This window comes from Lepidochelys kempii, chromosome 9, assembly GCF_965140285.1.
Source record: "Lepidochelys kempii isolate rLepKem1 chromosome 9, rLepKem1.hap1, whole genome shotgun sequence".
Classification (NCBI taxonomy): Eukaryota; Metazoa; Chordata; order Testudines; family Cheloniidae; genus Lepidochelys; species Lepidochelys kempii.
This window is the reverse complement of record NC_136388.1, coordinates 103,000,603-103,013,848: the sequence shown is the minus strand read 5'-3', so window position 1 is coordinate 103,013,848 and position 13,246 is coordinate 103,000,603. Positions and strand designations below refer to the sequence as shown.

General features: G+C 49.6%; 1 protein-coding gene across 3 annotated transcripts in view; it reads right to left on the bottom strand.

Moving 5' to 3' along the window:
- Positions 1-5,060, bottom strand: part of LOC140916801 (rho-related GTP-binding protein RhoG) — a 35,565-nt gene extending 30,505 nt beyond the window's left edge. For 2 of the 3 annotated variants that reach the window (XM_073358679.1, XM_073358678.2), the window contains exon 1: positions 4,908-5,060. The gene's annotated coding sequence lies outside the window, so the exon portion shown is untranslated. Of the gene's footprint in view, positions 1-4,521; positions 4,822-4,907 lie in introns of those variants that run through there. The other variant, XM_073358681.2, reaches the window with a different exon arrangement.
- Between the last annotated feature and the right edge of the window lie 8,186 nt (positions 5,061-13,246).

Here is a 13,246-nt window from a genome sequence, read left to right as displayed (position 1 = left end):
CCAGCCCCTCATGGCAACACACACCCTTCATTCATCATCAAAAAAAAATAAAAATCAGTACACACCCCCCACTCAGTCTTACCATAAACTTAAGTGACACACAAATTTGAGTTCAGTCATTTTTAATTTACAAATTACACTTGTGAAACAACCCAGCTTTTCAGCTGCTCGTATATAAGTAAGAAAACTGAGTTTTATTTCATTTTTTTTAAAAGGTACAGGCTTTTAAAGTATGGTCTGAATGTGTTGAAGTAGCCAGGGCTCCAAAAGAATGCTGGTTTCATTGTATTGTGTGCCCAGATTGTACAGGAAAGTGCATTTAACTTGTGGTTAGCAAATAATTGCATATGTCATTGTTTTAGAGTTTTTTTTTAAAAAAGCAAACGTGGGACATTCCATCCCAAACACTACATCAAAGGAACATTAATATTGCAAAATAAAGCATACCAAAGGCTGGAAATGCCAAATTTAATGTTGTCTGCATAATCTTAATACTGCCCTCTTATGCCCTTATGATCCAACTTTTAATTATATGAACACCTATTTTCCTCTACATGACCCAGTGTGCAGATTGGACATTGAAAGAGACAAGCCCCAGACAACTGCCGCCTTCATAACAGATTTTTGTTAGTGGCACAAGAAAAAGTTGTGGAATTCATGCTTTACAGACTCATCTTAGCCTGGGACAGATAACGTGTTGTTAAAGAGACAGGGACCTACAGACTCCACCTCATTCAGTCCAAGGGTTGCACGGCAAGCAATGCATTAAGAATATGGCCCACACACTGAACAATGAGGATACTATAAATATTAAAAAGCTGCCTTATTCATGAAGCATATCTAATCTCTTCACTGAATGAGGCAGCCTTTTAGGAAAACTACTATGTGATCATGTAATCTGAGCCCATCATAATGCATATGCACCAGAGGTGGAGTTGAAGTTGTTCAGGCACCTTAACTTTGGCTTTCTACACCATTAGAGATTCCATTTGCAACTTAATAATCTTTTAATATAGCAGGGGTGGGGAGGTGTTAATGGAATGTTTTACACTTTCTGTACATCTTCCAATGGGGGGAGGGGCGGGGAAGAGAGAGAGAATAGGGACAAAACCAAAGGGTTTACCAATATAAATTATATGGTATTCTCTGTTTCCAGTATCTTCAATTCCCTACTTACTGATATTTAAGTGCAGAAATCACTTATTGCGGGGGGGGGGGGGGGGGGGGGAATCACAGCATGTCTCCCATCTCCATGTACGCTAAGATCTGGAAATGTCAAAATAATCCACAAGAGTGCCTCATAAATAGCAAAGTCTAATTTCTTTTCTTCATTTATTTTTACTTTCTCAATAACCTTAATTATTTTCTCCTCCTTCACATCTTGTCTTATTTGACTACTCATGAGTGACATAAGAATTTTTCACTGACAAGCTGGAGTGTCTATGCCATTAATTTCTGCAGAAACTAACCTTTCATTAATAAAGGTTCTAACCACTAAAATTCTGAAGATAACCTTCCAAATGTGAACAGATGCAGAGCGCTCTTCTTTCTTCTGGGAGTTTCAGCACCTCTGATACTGCCAAGAGCTTTCCTGATATATTGGGCATATTTTATTCACTCACCAAACCTTTCATAAAGATGGAGTGTTAAGTGATGCTGCCGTACAACATGCCTTCCATCCCCAGAATATGGGACTTCAAATCCCCAAAATCAAACATTAAAAAACCAGGAAACATTCAGATGAGGTCTCCTCACATACCCTTGAGAAGTGTTATCATTACAAGATAATCAAATCAAGCTTATGAAGGCCAGGAAATACAGAGTTAACTTGATATTTCAGGAACACCTGCCCTCCCCATTAGGATACCTGCACATTCATTTTGAAGTATGAATTATTAGCCTAAACTGCAGAAATACAGCCATAGTAAATCCTCCTAATACATGACTCTCTTTTGGACAGCCCTTAGATGCCTGTCTGTACCTTAGGTGGATTTCTGGTTTTGACCTCCATATGTTAGCTGGAAATAACATTTGAGTTGAAGAGTCATAGTTAATCAAGCGTAGATTTTCAATAACCAAATCTTGTTAAGGTGATAAATGCAGCTGTTGCTTGGTAATTGGTGACATTATTTCCATCTGGACATCCCCACCGGCTTCCATGCTACTGCCAAGATATGCGAATTTACTCACTTCTTGTGGTACTTTGCCTTCTAAAGAAATGCTCGAGTTGTGAGTTGCTGAATTCTCATTATATTTGTTTTTTCATAACTATTAATCCTGTCTTGTTAGCGATGCTTCACTTAGCCCTCACTAAACCACGGAGACCACTTTAATGTATGCAACCAGACTGCTGACAACCTCAAGGTAAGACACTTGTTCACCTCTACAGACAGACAAGATTCAGCACTGAAACGAGTTATACTTGATCTCTGAAGGTATACATGCACCTCTCTTCATATCACAGCAAAAGCTCTGCCAAAATGCTCTGCCAAGATGCTCCAACTAATTCTTCCACCATTCAATAAAGTTATACCTAACTGTGAATACAGCTGTAGAGCATGCAGATGCATGCTGGAATTCAAAACTATGCCATTGTTCATGTTGTTTCACATTCTTAATCCTTCCTCATATCTACCTCTAGCAGATTCATAGGTTTTAGGATCAGAGAGTAAACTTCCCACAAAATCTTCCCCATGGAAGGTGATTATAGTTAGTTTACAATGTAAGTTGGCTCCAGGACAGGACTGCAGCAAAGGGTGGTAACATGGCTCCAGCAATAATTGAAGCATGGTCAATACTGTCCATTAATTAAAGCAGAAACACTGGTTAGTGTGCCCACATGCTCTCAGACAGCACCTCCCCAGAGCAGAGGATGACTGTGAAAGTGGGATAGCCTCTCCCTCTCCTCCAAGAGAGGACAAAAATTGGCTCATCAGTGCACCCTGCCAATCCATCTCAGAGTTAAAAAGAAGGCTGTCAGGCCCCTTTGAGCCAAAACAGGATACTAAAACTTGTGTGTGTGTTGAGGGGAGAGGGACAGCTCAAAAGAGTGCCACTGATCTAGGTGCTTATACATCATCCCTCACTGTAGTATCAGAGCACCTCAAAAACAATTAAATTTATCCTCATAGAGGTGTTGTAAGGAAGAGGTGAGGAAGTTTTATCATTTTAAAATGGGGAAAACTGGCATTCCACTTTAAATCAATCACACTGTGGATATTAACTTTAAAGCAACTACAGAATTCAGTTTTTAATAGAGATCATGCTGCAACCCTAACTATTGCGCAGTTAGTGCTGCCCATAATATAGGCTGTTCTTCTCCCCAAATGAGGCCTCACACTTCCTCTTGGCTAATACATTTAGGATATCCAATAATGTATTCATGGATTGGTTTGTGATGTTCTTGTTGATTCCCCTCCTTGAGGCATTAAGTTTGGGATATGACTTAACAGAATTAAGGGTATCTGTTCTGCTGTTGCTGCAGTAAGTAGCTTAGAGGGAGAATGACAAACCTCTGAGGAGAAAATGACAGCCTGCCAGCGCCACCAACTGTAAATATTTCCCCTAGATCAGGACTTGAAAATTTCACTTGCTAGTGACAAACGGAAGCTTTCTACTTTAACTATGGGAGGCCCAAGCCATTGTTTTCTACAAAATATACAATTTTACATAAGAAAGAGATAGGTTTTGAGGTTATAAAGATCACATGTGTCTTATCTTCATGTTACATTGTCAGAAGACTCAGGAAGGCAGACAGCACCAGGACCACAACTGCAGCCCACCACTTTACCAAGCAGCAGCATTAATGGTGTGATATACTCTGCATAACTCTGATCAGCTTCAGAGTGCTATTCAAAATTCTGCAGAGCACAGTAAGACTCTGGCTGCTTGCTAGGAAAGCTATGGACATCTGCAGGCACAACAGATACTCCCTGAGAGAAGCCAAAGTGTAAATGGGGCAGAGGTGACTGCAAATCAAAACAGTCTTCTCATGCCACTCCCAGCTGCCAAGACCTCAAAAATGGGTAGCTCTGTGAAGCCTCTCTACCCAAGAGATAGCCAGGAAAGGTGAAGACTACAGAATCCTCACCACACACAATAAGAGGAGCATCTTAAGGGAGTCATTGGGAGAACATCTGCCTTACAAAAAAATCAAAGAAGTTTCATGGGGAAGGGCAGTGGGGAAAGAGAAACATCTGTGAAGAAACATCTTATATAAAGATAACAAACCAAATGAGGGTGAGCTCCTTAGTGGAGAGGCACTGAGCACAAAGCACGAAAAGACAGAAGGGGACCAGTAGAGACGGCCAGTTCTTTAAGGTGGGCAGTTCCTTGAAAGTGAGGAAAAGAAACGCTAAATTGGCAAGGAAATTAACTCAGGCATTCGGAGAGAGGGAGGAACGAAACACACTATCCAAAATAAAACGGTGGCGCACACAAGGCCTCCTGCTTCGCGCGGGAAGGCAAGAACCGCGGAGGGTGTTCTGGGCAGCGACGCGATGCTTTGGGGAGCCGCTTCACCTGGGTCCCGTCACGGAGAAGGCGGCAGCAGGCCAGGCCAGGCCCAGGCCCGACGGGAATCGCCACGAGCCTGCCCCGGGCCCGCCCTGAGGCGACGGCTCGAGCCCGGTACTCAGGACAGCCGGCCTCGGGCTCAGCCCCCGTCGGGAGGCCCGGCCCTGCGCCCAGGGCGTGGGGAGAGGCCCGGGGGCCGTGAGGTGCCCAAGATGGACGCAGCGCGCCAGCTTCCCGCCGCGGCCTTGCCCCTGCCGGGGCCCCGCGCAGCCTCCCCGCGCGCCAGACGGGCGCGCCGCCGAGACACCGGCCCGCAGCCGCCCCCGGCGGGGCTCCGGGACAGAGGGCCAGGCTGCGGCCAGGGCGCCCCGGGGAGCTGGCTCCGCGCTCACCTCGCGTCGGCCGGTGGAGGCCGCAGTCGCCGCAGGCTCCTCTGCCGAGCGGGCCCTCAGCCGGAACGACCGGTACGAGAAGAGCAACCTCCAGGGACCCGCCCCGGGACTCGCCCCGCGCGTGCGCGCCCCTCGGCCCCCACACTGCGCATGTGCGCCTACGAGCGCGGTGTCCTCTGGGAGATCTAGTCCCTCAGGGCGAGCTAGCTCCTCCCCCGAGCGAGGCTGGGGTCGCCATGACTCCGCCCCAACCGGCCTGGGGGCCGCAAATCGGGGGCAGGCTTGGCGACCCTGGGCGCGCTGGGCACCCACAGGCGCCGCGCCTGCTCTCCCGGGCCCGGCGTTCTCCGGGGCAGCGCGATGGCTCCCCAGGGCAGCCCAGGTCCATGCAGCCTGCCCTCCCGCCCTGTGCGCTCGGCGCTGCACGCAGGGGAAGCCGGCCCAGAGGGGACATGTGACCAGAGCGGCCAGGCTGGGTCAGAGCAATGTCCGTCCAGCCCAGCGTCCTGCCTTCCGCCCGTGGCCAGTGCCAGGTGCTTCCGCAGGCGTGACCAGACCAGCGATGCAGCCCTGTCCTTGCCCTGCCTTGTGCTTTCTGCAATTCAAATGCGTCTTTCTGAGCTGGGGCAGCCAGCACTGCCCGCAGTATTCCAAGGGTGGGTGCACATGGATCTCTACGGACGTATTATGATATTTTCAGTCTTACCTAGCCCTTTCCTTTCCTTTCCTTACCTAGCCCTTTCCTTTCCTTTCCTTACCTACCTTGTTCGCTTTTTTGGCTGCCGCTGCACATTAAGCAGATGTTTTCAGAGAACTGGCCCCAGTGACTCCAAGATCTTTTTATTTAGTTGTAACAGCTAATTTAGACCCATCATTTTATATGTATAGTTAGATCTATAATTGTTTTTTTGCACCTATAAACATTGATTTTCATCTGCCATTTTGTTGCTCAGTCACCCAGTTTAGTGAGATCTCTTTGTAGTCAGCTTTGGACTTAACTCTCTTGGACCTAGAATCCAACGTGTTAAGGGACGTGACTTGTATCTGGGTGGAGAACTTCACTTATTTATTATTTCTTAACCACGAGTGTGCTTTGTGTTGTGCATATTGCAAGTATAAAGACACCCCATGATCCAGAAAAGCTTACAGTCAAAAAGAGAAGGCAAGAGGCACTGCAGGACCCATAGGAAGAGATTCAGTACTTAGCTAGCTCCCAGTGACCACATATTTTTTACAAAGGCCAGAAGTAATTTGGGCCCAAACTTTAAAGTTTTTTCTTTAAAAAATTCTTTATATTTTTTTAAGAAAACATAATTCTGTGTTAAACTACTGCAAGAAATGAAACAATGCAGAAGATGTTTAAACTCAAACCAAGGGGTGAGGGATGGGTGAGGGAACGTAGGTAGATGAGGAAACAAAATGAACAGCATTTAACATAAAAGCATACGTCCCATCTCATAGGTTTTTGGAATTGACAGGCTGGTTCAGCCCCAAGGTCCAGGTGTCCTGTCTCCAATGGTTGCCTATGCCATGTCTTATACAGGTAAGATTAGATCAGTGGTTCTCAACCCGTAGCCCAATCAGCACACAGCTCCAGCCCATGTGACATCCTCAGGGCCATACAGGTAGTGTATATATTGTGTGAATGCAGCTCACAATGGTAAATAGGTTGAGAACCACTGGCCTAGATGATCACAATGGTCCCCTCTGCCTTGGGAATTTATGAAAAGTGAGAGGACAAGATTAAAGTCAAACAGAAGGAAAAGGGCTAGAGTGTTAAAAAAAGAAGAAGAAGAGTGACAATCCAAGAAGATAGCAGCACATTCAGTTACCAGAGGGCCATTGAACATGAGACAGAATAACTATCTCAGCAAGCTCAGAGGTTCAGGCAGGCGGTCTTGTCCTCTAGGGAAGGTTTATAGTTAGATCATGTTGAACTATTCTCTGTTCACCTCTCTTAGTAGAAATGGTGGTAATTTGGGAAGGGTGTTCCTGGAGTTCAGAGGGGAGATGTGCCAGCAGGCACTTCTTGTTCATGCTCCTGGGCTCATGCCCTCAGCAGGTTATCTGTGTCACTCCAGGTTACTACTAATAAAGTTCTTAGCTCTGTAGCTTTATTGTGCTCCTGGCTGCTCCACACCATGTGAAAGAGCCTGTTTCTCAGGTACCTTGTTTGACTCTACTTGGCCCTGGCCCCATTGTACTGAGGGGCCTTGTGGTGTGCAGGGCTAGGTCTGTGAGACTGAACAATGTGCTAATCACTAAAGCCTTGACAAAAAGGATCAAAGCCAGCACCAGTTGGAAGGGAGCCCTTCCCTGGAGGGGTGCCTGGATACAAGGCAAGCCGGGCTGAGGCAGGGAAGCCAAAGAAGCATACTTGGTGCAGAGTACGTGTTGCAGGGAGGTGCCGTAAAGAGGGAAACCAGGAATCCAAAGAATCCTTAGCCACAGTGACCCAAAAAGCAGAGTCTAACCAGGTCTGGGGAGGCTGAGGATGTACTGGAAGAAGCATGGGACAGCCAGGGGAAGGGGTGGCAGAAGCCCCCAAACATCAGGACCAGTTATACCATCAAAATCCTCCCAAATGAGGATGTTTGTCTGGTGGAGCATCCATCCCCTACTACTCCAAACCCCAGGACCAAGTGCTCCCTATCATCAGAGCTGGAGCTCAGGGCTTGTGCTAAAGTGGCTCAGTGCCTAGACTCAGTTGGGCCATCTTGTCCTTCTGGTTCTACTGAGCCAGACTGCAGCATCTATACTGTAGGGTATGCAGACTGCAGCTTCTGGGAGGGCCTCAGAGCAGGCTGGGAGTTTAATCTCAGATGTGAGCCAAGGTCAGTGGAGCTGGAAGGCATCAATAGAAACAAGGACAGCATTCTGGCTCACGGGGTATGTGCAGGTTGAGCCCCTAGAAATGCAGGCCCCTTTGGAACCACATAAATTAGAAAGACTTGAGGCCATCTCTGGTGCCTCTCTTCATGGTCCCTTCCAGTTCCTTCCTTCCCTTCCATCCCCTTTCCACAGACTGCTTCCCTGCTTCTTGTCTCTGTTCCTCTTCTCTCTCCAGCTGTAGCTTGAATGCATGCTTGTTTGTCTCAGGCTGAGTTGTGCTTGGGATGCTTCCATGCTCTGGGTCTTCCAGTGAGGTGGCAACTACAGCAACAGGTTTCTTCACAGCTCCATCATGCTGTAGCCATTCCGCTGATGTGCAGCTGCTCGTGTAGTGTCCAGTGTTTTGCTCAGAGTAGGGGTAGACTGCAAGGTGGCTAAAATGCCCATCTACACGAGCACTCCCAATGTCACTCCCAGGGCTGGACCTATTGAGTTCTCTGGCGCTTGCACCCGCCCACATCTGAAGACCCCTCCCCTAGCCCAATGGGAGGGGTCTAAACTAAACCCAGGGCTCCAGTAAAGTCAGGAGACAACAAATGATAAAACTGGACAGGAGTGAGAGTTACAGACTCAAAAGCAGGGAGCCAGAAGAGAACACTGAGCAGAGAACTCCAGTCAGCGCCCACTGCTCCTTGAAGGCATCCAGGGAGTCAACGGACACCACCCAGAGGATACAAGACCTAAGGGATGAGCGAAAATAGGCACCACAATTGCAGAGTACCTTCCTGTCCACCCACCTCTGCTTGGTAGGGTGCACAGTCACCTTGGTCAGCACCAGGAGGAGGTTGATGAGGAAGTCTTGCAACTTCATGGGGCCATGGATGGGGTGAGTGTAGATCAGGAGCTGCAGGGAAAAGTGCAGCTAGAACCAGAGGAGAAGGCTCTGGAGAAGCCAGAAAAGGGGCTGCAGCCTGGCACATTCGATGTAAATGTGCACTAGGGTCTCCCTCTCACCACAAACGGGGCAAGTGCTGGGAAGGTGGGTGAACCGTGCCAGGTACACGCCTGTGCTCATGGCTCCATGAAGGAGCTGCCAACCAATATCCCCAGCAGGTCGGGGGACATTGTGGAATACACACTGTCCCAGCGGGGCTCCTCGTCCTCCATAGGTGGCAGATAGTCCTGCCACTTGGTGTTGGGGCGCGACATGAGGGTGAGGAAGTGAAGGGTGTGGAGCACAAGTGTGTACAGCTGTTTCCTAGGCACGGTTCAGAAACAAACCAGCAGCAGGTTACACAACTGGCTTGGGTACTGCTGGGGAGGTTGGCCAGGGAAGCTTACAGCACAGGGGCCCAAGGGCAAGGTCTGGAGGGCCACGGGTGAGGGGCAAGTGGGGAGCACCCTCCTGCAGGACCGGCTCAAGAAAGGCCTGAGAGTACGGTTGCCAACCCTCTCGGATTGGCAAGGAGTCTCCTGGAATCAGCCTCGATCTCCGGTGGCTATTGAAAGCAATCTGGGAGATTTTTAATAGACCGCTAAAAGTCCAGTCAGCAGCACAGTGGGGCTAAGGCAGGCTCCCTGCCTGCCCTGGCTCCGCACGGCTCCCGCAAGTGACCAGCATGTCCCTCTGACGACTAGGTGCAGGGTAGCCGAGGGGGTCTCTGCGTGTTGCCCCCGCCCCCAAATGCCTACTCTGCAGCTCTCATTGGCCGGGTTCCCAACCAATGAGAGCTGTGGGGGCAGTGCCTGCAGGCAGGGGTAGCGCGCAGAGCCACCTGGCCAGCCCTGTGCCTAGGAGCCAGACATGCTGGCCATTTCCGGGAGCTGCCCAAGGTAAGCACCACCCACCTGGAGCCCACACCCCAACCCTGAGCCCCAGCCCTGAGCCCACACCCAAACTCCCTCCCAAAGCTCACACCCCCTCCCTCACCCCAACCCCATGCCCCAGCCCGGTGAAAGTGAGTAAGGGTGGAGGACAGCGAGTGACGGAGGGAGGGGGATGGAGTGAGTAAGAGCGGGGCCTCAAAAAAGGGGCAGGGCAGGGGCATGGCCTCGGGGAAGGGGCGGGGCAAAGGTGTTTGGGTTTGTGCAATTAGACAGTTGGCAATCCTACCTGTGAGGCAGACAGTAAGGCTGCCCTCACCTCCTAGAGTATTCCCCGGGTGGTATGAGGGGGTGGAAAGCCCCAAGCACCGGCCAAGCGCAAGGGGATTCACCCAGTCCCTTTGGTCATAGTCCAGGAAGGCTCCGATCCAGGAGGCACCTGCCAGGACCAACCTCTGGCACACCAAGGAGACGGAGAAAGGGCTCAATGGCTAGCCTGTACAGTTGGCCTGACAGTGGGCAGCCTTGACGCACCCATTGCCCAAATCTGATGGGTTTGGTCAGGGTCCAGTTGAGCTTGGACTGGACTTGGACTCCCAGGGCTAGAGCTTCAATGTGCTTCAAGAACAGGAGGAGGAGATGTGAAGAAAAGTGCTGGAAGCCAAGGCCCCTAAGCAATACCACCCAGGTACTGCCTTAGCCACTCTGCAGCACAATCTCATCAGCAACAGCTTTACTGCCAAGCATTCTCCTTCCTCACTCTGCTCACACTTACTCTGCCCCTCAGCCACACTGCTGAGAGAAAGGGGAGGCCACAGCCCACTCACCCTTCTCACCACAGACAAAGAACGTGTGAAACTGTAGGAGCAACAGCTCTGCGGCCCTGAGCAGGACCTGAGCAACAGGCTCAGGGACTGCCCCAAACTCTTCCCAGCTGGTGATGAAAAGAGCAGTGACTAACAGAAGCATCTCTTACTGAACTGGGAGCTACTGGATGGGTCCCCACTCCCCTTCCCTGCTGGGGAGAACATCCTCATGGCTTCTTCTGCTCTCTGGGGCTAGTCCCTTCCATCCAGACTCTCTTTGCCCCAGCAACTTATCCATTGATGGAGGTCTCTTCAGCACAAAGGGTAGATCTACACTGCTAAACTTTTAGAGCTAGTGCACTAGAGATAGCAGTCCAGGTGTTGCAGTTCTGGCAGAGACCTGTGGTGGCTGCCCAAGCTCAGACCAAGGGGGTTGCATGGACTTGAGACCTGCTGCCCGAGCCACAACATTCACGCTATTTTTAGCACACTAGTTCCAGACCCACTAATGCAAGGCTGTCTTCTCGGGTTGGGAGGCTTGGTCCCAGCTGCAGTGTGGACACACCCAAAGAGGGAAACCAGAGCAGGGAGCGGCACCTCATGCTGTCTGGGGGAAAGAGGGGAGAAAGAGAGGCAGAGGTGCAACTACAGACTGCTGGCAACTGGGGTCAGGCTCCCATTGGTGACCTGTTACAGTCCCTGCCCTATGCGAACACAGAGCCTGAGGCAGAACTCACTTTGTTGGCGCTGGCCCACCTCTAACGACCAGATGGCCTGTCTCTAAATGTGCTCACCAAACCTAGCTTACCCACTGAAAACAAAGGTGATGGCGGGCAGGGGAGAGGAGGGTTGGAATATGGCAGGATAAAGAAACTGAACGTCATAACTTAACCCCATCCCATGGCAGTGGTCAGTAGCCCCAACACACCCTACCCTCCTGCTGCTGGCAGAGGTGCATTTAATCACAGACTCATAGAAACGTAGGACTGAACAGGACCTCAGAAAGTCATCAATTCCAGCCTCCTTCACTGAGACATGACCAACAAAACCTAGACCATCCCTGACAGGTGTTTGACTGACCTTTTCTTAAAAACCTCCAGTGCGGGGATTCCACAGCCTCCCTTAGAGTCGTGTTCTGGAGCCTCACTGCCTTATAGTTAGAAAGATTTTCCTCATGTCTAACCTGAATCTCCCTGGCTGCAGATTAAGTCTATTACTTGTCCTACCATCGATGGCCATGGAGAACAATTGAGCACGACCCTCCCTCTGGGAGCCCTCAACGGATCTGAAGACTGTGATCAGGTCTCCTCTGAGCCTTCTTTTCTCAAGACCTAACATGCCCAGGTTTTTAACTTCTCCTCACGGGTCAGGTTTTCTAAACCTTTCATCACTTTTGTTGCTCTCCTCTGGATGCTCCAGTTTATCCACATCTTTTCTAATATGTGGCACCCAGCACTGGACATTGTATTCCAGCTGAGGCCTTAGCCATGCCAAGAAGAGTGAGAAAATACCACCTGTGTCTTACAAATGACACATGTGCCACAGGCAGAGAATAGCAGGGACTGAGGTGCACCCATGCCTCTGCAATGGCAGGGAAATGATTAAGTAATGGTGTGGAGTGTGAGTCAACTGTAAGTGTAGGCAGGACTGAACCATGTTCAGTGCCAGCTCAGAAACTTTGGTTAACTCTTGTTCCAAGTAGGGCTCAGCCATGGTTTCTGAACTACTGTTGATTGTAGTTTGGTCCTGTCTACACTTACAGTTAAACCACGATTTGCACTGGCTCAGCTGCACTTGCTGCCTCAACAGCTACATTCCCTGGTGTAGACCAAACTTTTTCCTAGAAGATTTGGAGAACAGGTCTGTGCTTCATGAACATTGGAGACTGCAGGCTGCTTCCTGCCCCATTGTACATATTCCTTTCCCCCTCTACTGCGCAGCCTTCTTAGGCAATGGGAGAGAAGGACCCTAATCCTAACCCTAACCTTTCTTGCCTATGCGTGACTTGCTTTAACAAGGTGTTTCTGTGTCTAGAGCCCCCGTTACTCATCTGCTCTTCAGATGAGTGTTGCAGGGCTGCAGCCCTCACTAATTTCCTGGGGCCCATCCAGACTTAGCTCATGCTTCATGTCTCCCTCTAATGCAGCTTTATGGTGCCCTTTGTTTCAGCTTCTGGCCTGTTTCTTGGGGCTTTTTGTGTTGCTGTTGCCACTGGTGACACACTCTCCAGGTTGAAAGGGCAAGGCAAGTCCAAACATCCACCTCTATTTTTACATCACTCTTTGTGGTGTCTCTGGGTATTCATTTTGAGGAGAGCTGGTTTTTTTCTAGTATCACTGTTCCTGTGGGAGGGATGGGGGATACCTTCTCTTGCTCAGAAGGGCGGGTGGGGGGGGAAATCAGGTATTTGACTAGTATAGACTATTCTTTTATGGGCAGGGAGCTCTGCAAGCACGGGAACCAAACTACTGTGGGAATCTCCAGAGACCTTAGTAACAGCAAAGCTCTTAGGCCCAGATTCACAAAGGTGTTTAGACCCTTAAGTTTGGGGTTTAGGCTCCACTGCAACCCAAAAAACTGCCACCAATCTCTGTAGATACCTAAACTCACTCAGCACCTACATTGTCAGGGTAAAAGTTCCTTAAGTGCCTACGTTTCTGCCTCTGGGCATGTGCACTGCTGTCTCACTCTGGGTGTCTAGTCGCCTGCCTCTACCTAAACCCCAGAGCTATCCATGAATCTGGAGAAACGAAGTGTTTACCCACTTAGCTCGGGTTTGAGGGCTGATCCAACAGGCGTGCCCAGAGGCTGCCAACTAGATTGGGTCCCATTCAAAATGGAGAAGGAGGAGTTGCTGCCACCTACCTTATAACTTGT